Source organism: Myripristis murdjan, chromosome 22, assembly GCF_902150065.1.
Source record: "Myripristis murdjan chromosome 22, fMyrMur1.1, whole genome shotgun sequence".
NCBI classification, from domain to species: Eukaryota; Metazoa; Chordata; class Actinopteri; order Holocentriformes; family Holocentridae; genus Myripristis; species Myripristis murdjan.
The window spans coordinates 5,655,237-5,668,202 of record NC_044001.1 but is presented as its reverse complement, the minus strand read 5'-3'; positions in this window follow the sequence as shown (position 1 = coordinate 5,668,202).

Here is a 12,966-nt window from a genome sequence, read left to right as displayed (position 1 = left end):
AAAAAAAAAAAAGTCCCATGTCAGCTTATGAAACATAAATCTTCCTTCTCTGATCTTGTGCTGATCAGTTTGGGTTAAAGGTGATTAGACATATTAAAGCAGAAAATGAGCTTAAGGCAATAAGCTTAATCAAAAAAAAAAAAAAAAAGATTTTCTCTCTGCTTGATTTTATCCTCTGATATAATTTCTTGCATGTCCATTGTGATGAGTTGCTCTTAACTTATATAAAAAAAACCCTCTTTAGCAGGTATTTCAACATGTAGTATTGTTTCTTTTCTGGTTCATTTCATCACTGAACTGTAGTGTTTTTGTTTGTTTGTTTATTTGTTTGTTTTTTAAATTCCAAGTATTTTAGTAAATCACTCTTTCTGTCATGTCATATAATTCAGCTATTTGTAGATCTTCTGTTTTTCTCTGTGCATTTTATTGACGTACAAGCATCTTATGTTTAGGAAGGCATTTAACAATAAATGCTTATTTACTACTTACTTCATGAACCAGCATTGTTCCTGAATAATATCCAACTTCCAACTTTTGAATTAAATGTAAACTTCTGCATTTAAAGTGATTAACTAAACAAAATTAAAAGAAGGTAAAAGATTTTTCTCAGACTGTTCATATGGAAAACTCACTGTGAAGAAGTGCTGCAGTGCTGATCATTAAGGGTGCGCAGGAAAACTCTTAAGCATAAATGAATGCTCTATTATAAGGTGCCGCACCTTTGATTGTCACCTGAGCATTTTTCTTGTTGCCACGGTGACGAGCCGTGGGTGTCCAACTGCACCTGCACCCTCAAGCAAACAGCCCACCCAGGTAAACGTACCGGTGTGCATGTATACGTGTGTTCAGGCACACATGTGTACACTTGTGTCTGTGTGTGTGTGTGTGTGTGTGTGTGTGTGTGTGTATGTAAATGTGCAGACATCCATATCTGCTCATCCATGTGTGTGGTCTGGCACTGAACCAGTTATCATAGGTGATCTTAACAGAGTCATTTTCCATTTTCTGTTTGCTAAATGTTTCAGTTCTCTCTCTCTCTCTCTCTCTCTCTCTCTCTCTCTCTCTCTCTCTGTCCCTCCCTCGCTCGCTCATTCCGATCTCTGCCTCTCATTCTCAGACACTGAGTCAGCAAGCCTGTCAGTCTGTCTGGCAGGCTATCTATCCATCGCTTCATCAATCAGTCAGTTTGTCTGTCTGGGCAGGCTGTCTATCTGTCTGCCTGTCTGTGTGTCTGTCTGCGTCCCCATTCAGTCCATCTGTCCATCTGTCTCTCTGCCTGTCTCTCTCTTGCTTCTTAATTGGTCTTCACTGCTATTTTTTTTTTTTTTTGCACCAGTGTATTTAGTGCCCTATGTTAACCAACACAACAGACTGTACACATGAACATACAGTAGAATATCAATAAAAATATAAAAAGAGCACTAAATGAATATACATACATTAATTTAAAAAAGTTAAAACTGCACTGAGCAACTTTGTGGATCGGTGGCTCCAAATACCAGTGAGAAATGTTCAGCTGACACCAGAACTTCATTTCAGCAGAAAGGCCAAATCTGTGCAGTCACAGTTACTGAGAATGGGATTGTCTTCTCTAATGCAGCCCGATAATGTTATTTACAGCAGGCTGATGAAGTAAAACCTTAGCCAGCCCTTTGAAACCTGAGCAAATTCACTTGACTGAGGGAGATCACCTAGGAAAAAAAGGTGATGAAAAAAAAAAATAGCGAGAAATGACACTAATATTTACAAGAGGTTAGTAAATGGTGACAACAAAAATGACCAGAAAACGACCCAAAAATTAGTAAATAAAAAATAAATTAAAATAAAAAAAAAACTACCAGCAAATTAATAAAAAATTACTGAAAAATAAGCACAAAAAGTAAATAAATAAATAAATAATTATAAATATAAATAATTTCTAATAATTATAAGTGTATATTTAAAATCAGATTATAAGGAAATTATGGTAAAATTTACACAAATTATTATAACCACCCCCCAAAAATTTGAATAAAAATAAAGTCAATGAAATAAATGAAATAAATCCTCTGAAAATAAAAGCCCATCCACTGGCTCCCTGGGTTTCAGAGGGCTCTAGTGAGGCTTATAATATAATTAAAGCGAGAATATAATATAATAACAATAATGAAGGAACTAGAAAAAGGACGTGAACATCTGGTGGAACATGAAAATTCACTCTCACAGTTCTTCATCACCCCTGACAATCAGCAGCCAGCGGTCCCTCGACTGCAGCACCCAGCCTCCGTCACTCTGTTAATGTTATTTTTTTCCAAAAGTTGCACATCAAGCACCGATCATGTCCTGAGTTCAGGGCTCGGCTGAAGCCCCACCAGGTGAGCGGAGAGAGTCAGGTTAATGTTTTCTGCAGCCTGACAGTGGCCATTTTCCCAAACTCTGAGGCCTGGGAGCGATTCCTGCATGCAGACGCTTCATCACCCACTTCCACCGCTGCTATGAGCCTCATACGTCCCTTTACAGCACCTATGAGTTTTTCTTTTAAGTTTACTCTTATTTCTTTTTCCTATTCTTTTGCTTTACTCCAAAAATTCCCAACAGGACATTCCCTCAAACAATGACACAATTTAGTTATTCCTTGTTACATTTGATGCACTGAACTGGGATATTTGGTTAAAACGGCCCTAAATCTGCTTTACTGACAACATGCAGAGTTGTAAAATGGTGCAAAATGAGTTCTGAAAGAGGAATAAGTCCTCACTGACTTTTTTTTTTAAATTGGAAAGTGTGAATCTTGTGTTGAGGTTTAGGATTTGGATTTAGGATTAGCACTACTGTCTAACCGTGTCCCCTTATCTGCCTCTCTGTTTCTCCAGGGAGCGAGGTGAGGAGAAGAAAATTGGGATTTACTGTTAAACAGGTATAATCTCTGCAGTTTCCTCGCTCTGTCCAAACCCATCTGATGGGAGCCGGCGTTTAGAGGGGGCTCCATAGGAGGAGATGCTCTTTAGCGCTAATCTCTCTAATCTCCATCAGCGCTGCAGCCAGGGTCCCACAGGCCTGCCGCCCCCTGTCTCACCACCTCACATCGGTACCTGCCTCCAGAACTGAGCATCCCACCATCTGACACACAGGGCAGCACAAACAATAAAAACAAAATAATAATAATAGTTTTTAAAGTTGAATATAATGCAGTACCTTATGAAACCACATGAAAGCTGGTTACGTGTCGCTATTGCAAGCTTTCAATCTTAAAAATGTGAGCTTTTCAGCAATTAAATGTAAATTTTAATTTTCAGCTCATCCTTTTGTAAGTGATTCATAATTTCAAGATCTTTCTTAACCCACAACAAATCCTTCAATTTACATTTAAAAATGAAAATAGCCAAAACTAGATTAAGTTTTTAACCCGTCCTTTGTTGAAAAATAATGGTGCTTTTACAGATGATCTGATATATATAATCTGATATATGTATTTAGCAGATGCCCTTAACTAAAGCATGCAGAAGTGTGTGTGCAAATAAATGTAAATGTGTGCATGTGTGCGTGCGTCTGTGTGTGTGTGTGTGTGTGTGTGTGTGTGTGTGTGTGTGTGTGTGTGTGTGTGTATTTGGAGTAATTCCATCTCTCCCAGGGGAAGATGAAGCCTGTAAATCTTACAACACTTGTGTGACTTTGTGTGTGTGTGTATATGTGTGTGTGTGTGTGTGTGTGTGAGTGTGTGGCAGTGCATTTGCATAGTGGTGTGTGTGCGGCATGCCAACAATAACAGCCCGTTTTTCGAGGAAATATGAGTGACTGCAGGTTTGAATAGGCCTGTGTGTGTGTGTGCGTGTGTGTGTGTGTGTGAGTGTGTGTGCACCTTCACGTCCATTATGCTAACGTGTTTTCTCAGGTATGTCTGCACGTTGCCTGCAGATTCTCGTGTTTGCTGTGCATTTTTTGCGCCTGGGCTGGACTCGGCTTTTCCATTTTTCCCAGGAAAATGTGTGAATCTCTGCATCTGTGTGCGTAAACCCCGGCCACTTTTCCCAGGAGAACGGTGAATCCTGTAAATCTGACGTTTTCTCCTCCTGGTGGTGGTCCCAGGAGGATCAGCGGGAGATTCCACCTTTCCCACATCGCTCCTTGATCCACCTGACTCCTCCTCGCCTCGCCCATAAGCCTTTCCCTTTTGTCCCCGTCGCTGCACACCGCTCTGTTTGTTTGCACATCGCGAGCGCGGGGTGAGAAATGTGTGACAGTCCCACAAACCCCGAACGCTGCCGGCTCAGATTCCCAGACGCAGAGGGGAGGAGGCACAAATGAGAAGATAAAGAAACACAGAAAAAGGAAAGATGCATGCAACCCAAATCAAAAAGGAAACCGAGAGATATATTTGCTATCGTCTTGAACAACAAAAGAAATGATATGAACAGGAAGAAAATAGAAACAGTCCAACAAAAAATGGCAAATTGGAGGCCACAACTTGTGAATTATGAGAGAGTAAAGGTCATAAGATCCTCTACACTTCCTCTCAGAGATTTATATTTCCCTCTTTATTAATATTATTTGCTCATTTATTCCAAAAAATCAAAGGTTTACAAGCCGTAAGAGATGAAAAAAAAGAAAGAAAATTGCACTGGCTGAAGGAGAGCAATACAAATGATATTGTTGTAAATTTATGTCACAGTTTGTGTCCCTCAATCTGAAAGGTTTTGTCTCAGTATTTTTGTGATTATTTTAAAGTATATATGTGACTGCTGTATGCACTTATAACATAACTTCGCTTTTCCTTGTGTGCACTTTAATATTGACAACATCAGCCGATACTAAAGAGGAACGACAGCTTGACCAGCGCCGATCAACTCTCGGAAAACTCGTTTATTTTTCTCCTGTGCATTTCGGGTTTAATTATTATCTGTTGCTTATTCACCTGAACCGAGCTGATCACATTTTCATGTTTTGCAATATTTCAAAAGCACAACCGCTCTTTTGGAAACAGCTACAGAGAACATACCGAGACACAAAAAACAAAACAAAACAAAACAAAACAAAAAAGACAGGGTGAGAAAGACAAAGACGGGAAAAGAATGACAGATTGAGAGGATGGAAATGGAAAAGACAGAGACGAAGAGAGACAGATGAGAGTGAGACAAATAGAGAGACATGTAGAGAAAGAGAGAGAGAGAGAGAGAGAGAGAGAGACGTGGTGCTCCAAGCCTCGTCTGAACATGTTGGTGAAAGTCACGTTTTCAGACGCTGTAATTTACTCAGATTCAGATTCAGATCATCTTTGGCAGAATATTGGACCACCTGCGCTTCAGCCCATGTGAGCCACTTCCAAAAGTCCTGGGAAGCCGAGACAGAAGAACCTGTATTTTTTTTTTTCTTTTACGTAGCGTGAGATTTGCAGCCAATAACTACGGCTGCGACGCACTTCTGACAGGCTGACATCTCCAGAGTGTTTGGGTGTACACGCACGTCTTCGGGGCGGTGCGCTAGCCTCGAGGTATTCACTCAGTTTGAAGCAGATGTCAGGGCTGGGGAGGACGGGTCTATTGAAAACTGTCAATGCCTTAATTGAGCTGTTTTTGGATTGTGCCACTGTTCCCGACTTTCTCTCTGTCTCCCTGCTGTCTGTCTCTCTCTCTCTCTCTCACAATCTCTCCCTCCGACTTTCTGTCAGAATTATTTCTTGATATATGGCATACGCCGAATTAAATCTCGTCTCTGTGTCTGTATGTGAATGTGCCGCCGCCGCCGCTGTCTTGGCCTCGTCTCGCTTCTAAACATTTTGCAACAAGAAGAAGAAGAAGAAGAAGAAAAAAAAAGAAATCGCACCTGCACCTGGTCTTTTCATGCAACTTGGATCTGGATTATATCCAGATAAAGGTGTAACCGCATTGCTTTTAAACGTCATTGCCAGATGCATCTCCAGTCAGCCGGATTGAAATGTGATTGCTAATCTGATCGCTAATCTGACAAAGAAGTAAAAAGACAAACCCTTCCTGTGCACTTCCGAAGATAAGCAAGGGCAACATCCTGTACATTTGTGTGGCATGTTTTATTTTAGCATTTTATTTTTTAGATATATATATATATATTTTTTTATTGGAATATGTTTCATTGGCCAGTAAAATAGCGATGAAGGCCTAGACACAGCTGAGAGACCTGTCCACTCTCAGGACCTTGAACATTGTTAGACATGACTCCCATCCTTTATTTTGCTTTTACACTTTTCTTAGTTTGAGCTGATGCATTACAGGAGATCTTTATTTTTTTACATTTAAAATACACTGATATATGTTTTTGCTGATTCCTTTATGCTTTAGTGTGTTTCTTTGTTGTATAGTTCCTGCAAACAAATGAGATGATTGGAGACACATAGATGAGCAGCTTCTGTCTTTATAGGCCTCTTTGCGGCATTTTATGTTGCATTAGAGGGGCGACCACAGGGGCAGAGGGGGTCACTGCTCCAGGGCCCACGATCATCAGGGAACTGAACATTACAGACATTTTTTTTCAGCGATGAAGATAAAAAAAATTATCTTTAACACTATTAAACATGGCAAACAGATGTAGGGAAGAGTGGGTAAGTAGTGCCAATTTTTACTTAAAGTGCCTTTAAAGTGAGGGGATTACAGTAATGCCTCCAACTAAAATATGCACATATAGTTTAGGATGTTGTGCATCCGTGGGAACAATCACTTTGGATCTTATATAAACTGTTTGAGAAATATAGCTTTCGAAAAAAAAGTGGTTTTGTGGCACAACTTGCCCCCGGTGCGGGGTAAATTGTGCCATTAGAGAGAATACACTGGGGTAAAATGTGCCATTGATAATTGAAGTAAAACAGATCATTTTAATCTCACAAATGATAATGCTATATAAAAGTAAAGCAAATTCAATACAAAATTATTTATTCAACATTTATTTATTATTTTAACAAGATCACAGGCCACTTTTCTATAACGAGGCCTAGCGCCACATGAACACATACCCAGAACAAAATAAAAAGTCCAAAATGAGCACCTGCAAATCATCTTCATCTGAATCTGAATAGTTTTAGTGATCAAAGGTAAGAAGACAATGTACAATAACAATAAAATACAATAAAGTAATATATAGAATATGATCACAAATTGTGCCACTGGCACAATTTACCCCAGGCCCTTTGGCACAAATTACCCCAAGCCCACCATTTTGAAAAAAATGCATCCCCCAGCTGTTTTGAGCTAACATCATGCTAACTGTATAGACTCATGGTGTAACTTACTAAAGTACTAAAACCTGTGTGAACTGTTTTCAAAGTTTTCTATAATTGTTCAAACACAGCAATCAAAAAATCTTGATCATAGAAATTTTACTTTGGAGGGCAAAAAAATGTTTTTTGAGCTGAAATGTGCTTACCTCTCAAGCCATGTGTCTCCCTTCTTTGCAGGACCAACTTCTTCTATGGTTTTCTAGATAACAGGGGTGGCACTACTTGCCCCTTGGCAAAAATTACCCCACTCTCCCCTATAGTTTGATTTCATGATATCTCAGAATGGATCTGGGCTGTTTTCACTTCTTTTTATCCAGCAGCTACAGTTTGCACGGCTGTGTCTGTCACCTGGAGGGCGTAATTTACATGTGTCTGCGAATGCGCCATGTTGTCGCACCCTGTCAAGTTAACAGTCAAGATGATTCTTTTTTTTTTTTTTTTTAAATCTAGCTAGAAGGTAAAATGGAGAGAAAGTAAAAATTTAGTGTACTAAAACACAATGAGCGAGAGAGTGAGAAAAGTTTAACTGCATCCTGAGCTGCGCTTACATCAACACAACTACAATGATGATGGAACGGAAAATCACGTTAACGTTGCTGCTCACCCGACAAAGCCTTGAAAGTGGCTAAAAACGAGGCTAGCATTGATTTGTCACTGCCAACAATGTGGACGATGTCTGCGTCACTGCCTGTTATAGACTGTCTTTGTATTTGAATAGACCTTTTACACGCAGTGGCTCCTTAATTAATACAATCTAATCCAATCCAATCCAACTGTTGTGCCATAAAGTTTCCTTTCCTGCTGCCTGTAATGCTCAGGTTTTCTTTCTGTCACAGTAACAGAGGTGTTCATTCACTTCTATGTTTGGCATTGAGCTCATAGTTAGTGCTGCTGTTGGACTGGACTGCATTTTATGGGGAGCTGTTTCCAATATTCTGTCCCCCTCGTTGTATATAAATAGGGAGGACAAAAAATTAGAAACACTTCTCAATATAATGTAGTCCATCACAAGACCTCTGCAAACTACAGCCTCAATAATAAACACAGAATTAAATTTACAAATTCTGCGCAATGTGAACACAAACTGAACATTATAAACTTTGTTAAAAGGTAGAATTTATGGCAGAGCTGCATCAGACTGTACAGGTGGACCTGATAAAGTGTATCATATTTTATGGCGCTGTGTCTATTTTATGTTTCTGCTATGTTTCCCGTGTAAGGAAGACACTACTGAGACAGTGCACCTGGCCTGTTGCTGTTTATTGAATAAGATAGATCAGCAATTTTACAGCTGTAAATATTTTTTTTTATTAGAAGGGCCCCCAGAGAAAGCTCCGCCCCCTCCGTGCTGAGAGTGTAGCTCCGCCCCCTTGCACCGGAGTTAGATTTGGAGGTAAATCTGCTGGATTGCTTTACGCCACAAAACGGGAAGAGGGTGCTCTTCTTCCCGTGAAAATGAATCTAAAACGTTCAGGGTTTACCACAGTGGCGAATAACGTTGGGACTGTAAGGTTCATAATCTGGAAAAATACTTTCCGTAATATGTTTATCCTCCTCAGTACACCAAAAACAAAAACACATGCTCCCGGAGTGACGTCAGGGAAGGGGAACAAGCAGCAACATCCTCTTTGCAACAAAAGCAACAGGGTTTATGGGTGATGTGGTCATAATTTTGAGCAACTTAAGCACTAAACATTACCACTGGCATGAAACAGAAGCGACCACAGTCTCCACCACGGTGCCATTTGTTTACAATAATTATACCTAGTTATCACAATTAATCTGACAATGACACGTCGGTGTTTAAAAATGCTGCATGTAGCTCCTTTAAATGTCAACTCTTTGCTGCCAGGCCCCGTCGTGACACTGCAACTTCTCTGATGCGAAGCTCATGTGACATCGCTGATGGCGTATTTGGCCCATTCAGGACGGGAGCTAATGACGTGACATCCTCAGTGACTTTTTTTTCTTCTATGTTTTATGACAATGCATTTCCACAGAATGACAAAAACAGAGAAGTAAAATCTAAGATTCCACTTGACGTCACAGTTCCTCTGTTTGTGTGCGCGGTTTGACTGGCTTCGACGGTAATGGTTTGTCTTTGATGTGCGGGGTGTGACGGGCCCCCTCCTTTGATGCCGGTGTGACTAAGTGTTGGATGCAGGTTCGGGACGGGCAGGGCGGCGAGGAAGCGGCTCAGGGTCGCTCACAGCCGCTGACCCTTCAAACCATTTTCACAGAAGATTGAGTCACTCAGCGGACGATGGCACGGTGCCGGAGACGAAATCTGCTGGTGTAAATAGAGCTATGTGGCTGATCTTTGATCCTGGCTTCAAGAACACTCACACACACACACACACACTGACATACCCACAAATCATAAGCCAGGATGAGTGCCAGAAAATAAAGACCTCCACCGGAAAATAGTTTGAGGAATCAGTGTTGTGTAATTTTCTGTAAATGACAGCTAAACCTACACTATTTCTGAATTGTTCTGCAGGAAACACATCTGGAACGTGATGCAGGTTAAAACAAATGCTAAGAACTGTTTGCAAGTACCATATGACCCTCTGGCAATCATACACACACACACATACACATAACACACGTTCATGCACATGCATGTGAATGGGACTCCTGAGCCTGCAGTTCTGGAGAATCAAAATGGCATCTTGGAGTGGGTGTCATCCGTTGTGCCCATTCACAATCACAGCAATGAAAACAAACGCTGATTCTCAGAGATCCCTACTGTCAGTCAGGCGAAAGGCAATCTCTTTCATTTCAAGGAGTGTAAACACCTGGGGATTCTGGGACTAATTTGTTGAACATAGTTACAGTTGTCAAGGTAAAAGCCGCCCCATTTGATGCACCTCTCCCCGCAGTGTTTACGTTGGAAGAGGTTGATTCCTCTGCCTCTGGCGTATTATGGCTAGACAGGGTCGATTGTCAATAACTGTCACCCACAGAGGGGAGGAAGAAGCAGGGCCCATCTGCCTTTGCCTGCCGTGTAATTAGCGCTAAAACAAAATGCTTTGTGTTGAAATGCGGAGGCTGGCACCCCTGCCAAGTACACATAGCATCGCGTGCCCAAAGAAAAACAGCTATGGGTGGCATGATGGAACATAATCGCCCTTTTCCGACTCATGAAGTATGCAAATGACGCAGATCTGGGACACAAAGGCACTATTACTAGCTAATTAAAAACATCTGAACTATACCATCCATTCTGAGATGTTGTCTCCTGTTGAGTGTGGATTTGTGCAGGCACAGCGAGAGAACGCACCTAATATCCACCTGTTTCCCCCAGGGCTCTGCACTAAATAAGCCCTCCTGGAAAGGAGGCGATGCTTGCAATCCAGACTGGTAACAGATATATGTGAATATTAAAAGCACTTAATATTATCCTCTCCCGCCCCAGGAAAACAATTGCGCCATTGTGCCTAGTACCCGACTGTGTTTTCCTCTGTGGTTTTTATTAATAGGAGTGATAAATACCGCTCTATAAGTGGCCTCCCTCTTGATTTCTCTCAATGATAACACCTCAACCAGACAGCCCTCGCCCACACAGTTGGATTAGTGTCATGTGTGCGTGAATTACTTACGAAACACATTAATGACTGTGTGCAAAGACGCAGGCTGTCAGCAATCCCAATAGAAAACGTTGACATTTGTTAGCGTAAGGCAAGGTTTGATGTTGGTCAAAGGCAACATCTTCATAAGCATTTTTTTAACAACTTTTTTTTAACAACTATTATACCTCTCAGGCTGCTGGTTTTAGGTTTAGATATATGTAATGAGCAGAAAAAATACTATCTAATGTAAAATACTCAAGTAGCCTTTATTTTGTTGGCATACAATTTTTTTTAAATGATGTTTTTACTTCCTCTCAGAGAGTGCATTAGTTTTTGTTCTTCTGTAGGCCTGTTTTTTTATAGATGGTACAATGTTGCATCCTTTATTCTGAGAGTGTTGGGTGTAAACTTTGGCACGATGATGGATCTTGGCCAAAGTGACCTCAAAGGTTTCCTCATTACAAAAAAATGTTCAGGGCGTATAACACCTATAAAGAGCAATGTTGTTCTTTTTCTCTGCAAAACAATTTCCTTCCATTACCTTGCAATCACGCATCATAACAGCAAATCAACATAAACCATAGAGATCACAGGGATGCCCCCCCCCCCCCCCCTCCACCTTTATACTGCAAGATCATAATTAGACACCCAATCAGCCATAACTCAGGAAGGGAAACAGAGGCAGAGTTGTTCAGCAACAACACCACAAGGAATTTCATCCCATCACAGACACAAATCACCAAAATCCCAACCAAGTAAAACAAATCCGGGAACGGCTTTTGATTATTGTAATGCCGCAGACTCTCTCTGACAAATTATTTCAAAGCAAACCACCGAGAAGTACATGTGTATATGCTAATTATAAACAACCATCCCGTGTGCGTTAGCAACGGAAAACAGGGCGCTTTGAGGTTAGCCAGTCGGGCTGATATGATATGATGTACTACAAATTTGACTGGAATCACTACCTGGAAACTGTGGTGGAGGAACGCTCCTCTTTTTTTATTAGCATTGCAGGGAGGCAACATTTTCAATTTTATTTCATTTTTTATTTATATTATCTAGTACACATTGTACTCTTTGTTTTGGCAGCTCTATTTCTGATTCCTGTGATCACCCAAATTGGGGATTACAGAAATGAATCTTGTGTCTTATTAAATTTGCACAGTTGCACAGACTGTAACTATCCAAATCTGATAAAATTTTATTTGCAAATAATTGTTAGTTATTTCTTTTTAATATACTTGGTGTAATAGATGGGCTGAGTGAATATGCTAAACTTTCACATGCTTTCCTGCAAAGGTGTGTGCTGTCTGTGAAAAGCCCCACCCATCCCACTATTTGAATCATCCCGATGAGGTAAACGCCACCCATTTCACACATCAGAAACAAGAAACAAGCGCCCCTGTCACTATTATGGTAACCTGAGAAAGGCACATTTTTATTAGCATTGCCATTTCTTTGAGTTTCATGGACAAACAGGTGACAGAATGTGATATTTTTGGGGTGTTTACCGAGCTCCGGGTTCAGTGTGTGTGTCTGTCTGTCCACCTGCCTGTCTATATCCTTACCTGCCGTCCCACCTTCCTGCCTGCCTGTCTCACTGTGCATTCAGAAAGCTCTCACACCTGAAGAGCCTGTTTGCTCAAGCTTCGTTTGAGCCTGTCAACAAGCACAGGAACCTCCTTTCCTCCCTCCTCCTCCTCCTCTCCGCCTCCCTTACCCTCCCTTTTTCTCCTCTACCCACTCTCCACATGCCCCCCCAGCCTTTGCCTTCCCAAACACAGGTTTGATTTATGGGACTGTCGAGCTACCTGGCCCAGAACGACAGGTTATTTCCATTACTGCTGGGATTCTGTAATAAAGGGATCCAATGTAATGGCATAGCGCGAGGCCCAGCTGTCTTGTCCCAGCCGCGCAACAGCAGAGCACCGGAGAACAAAAATATTCATATAGTTTTGTTCTAGCGCTGGATTTATCTGTGTCATGCTTGTGGGTACATGTGTTTGGAGCGAGGGTTGTACTCAACAAACCCTGCGTGATCTGTTCTTTTAGTAATCTCTCTGTTTTTACTCATGTTTGAGTCATGAAATGGAAATCCACCACACACACACACACACACACACACACACACACGCACACTTACCTAACTTACTTGGCCGAGGAGCCAAG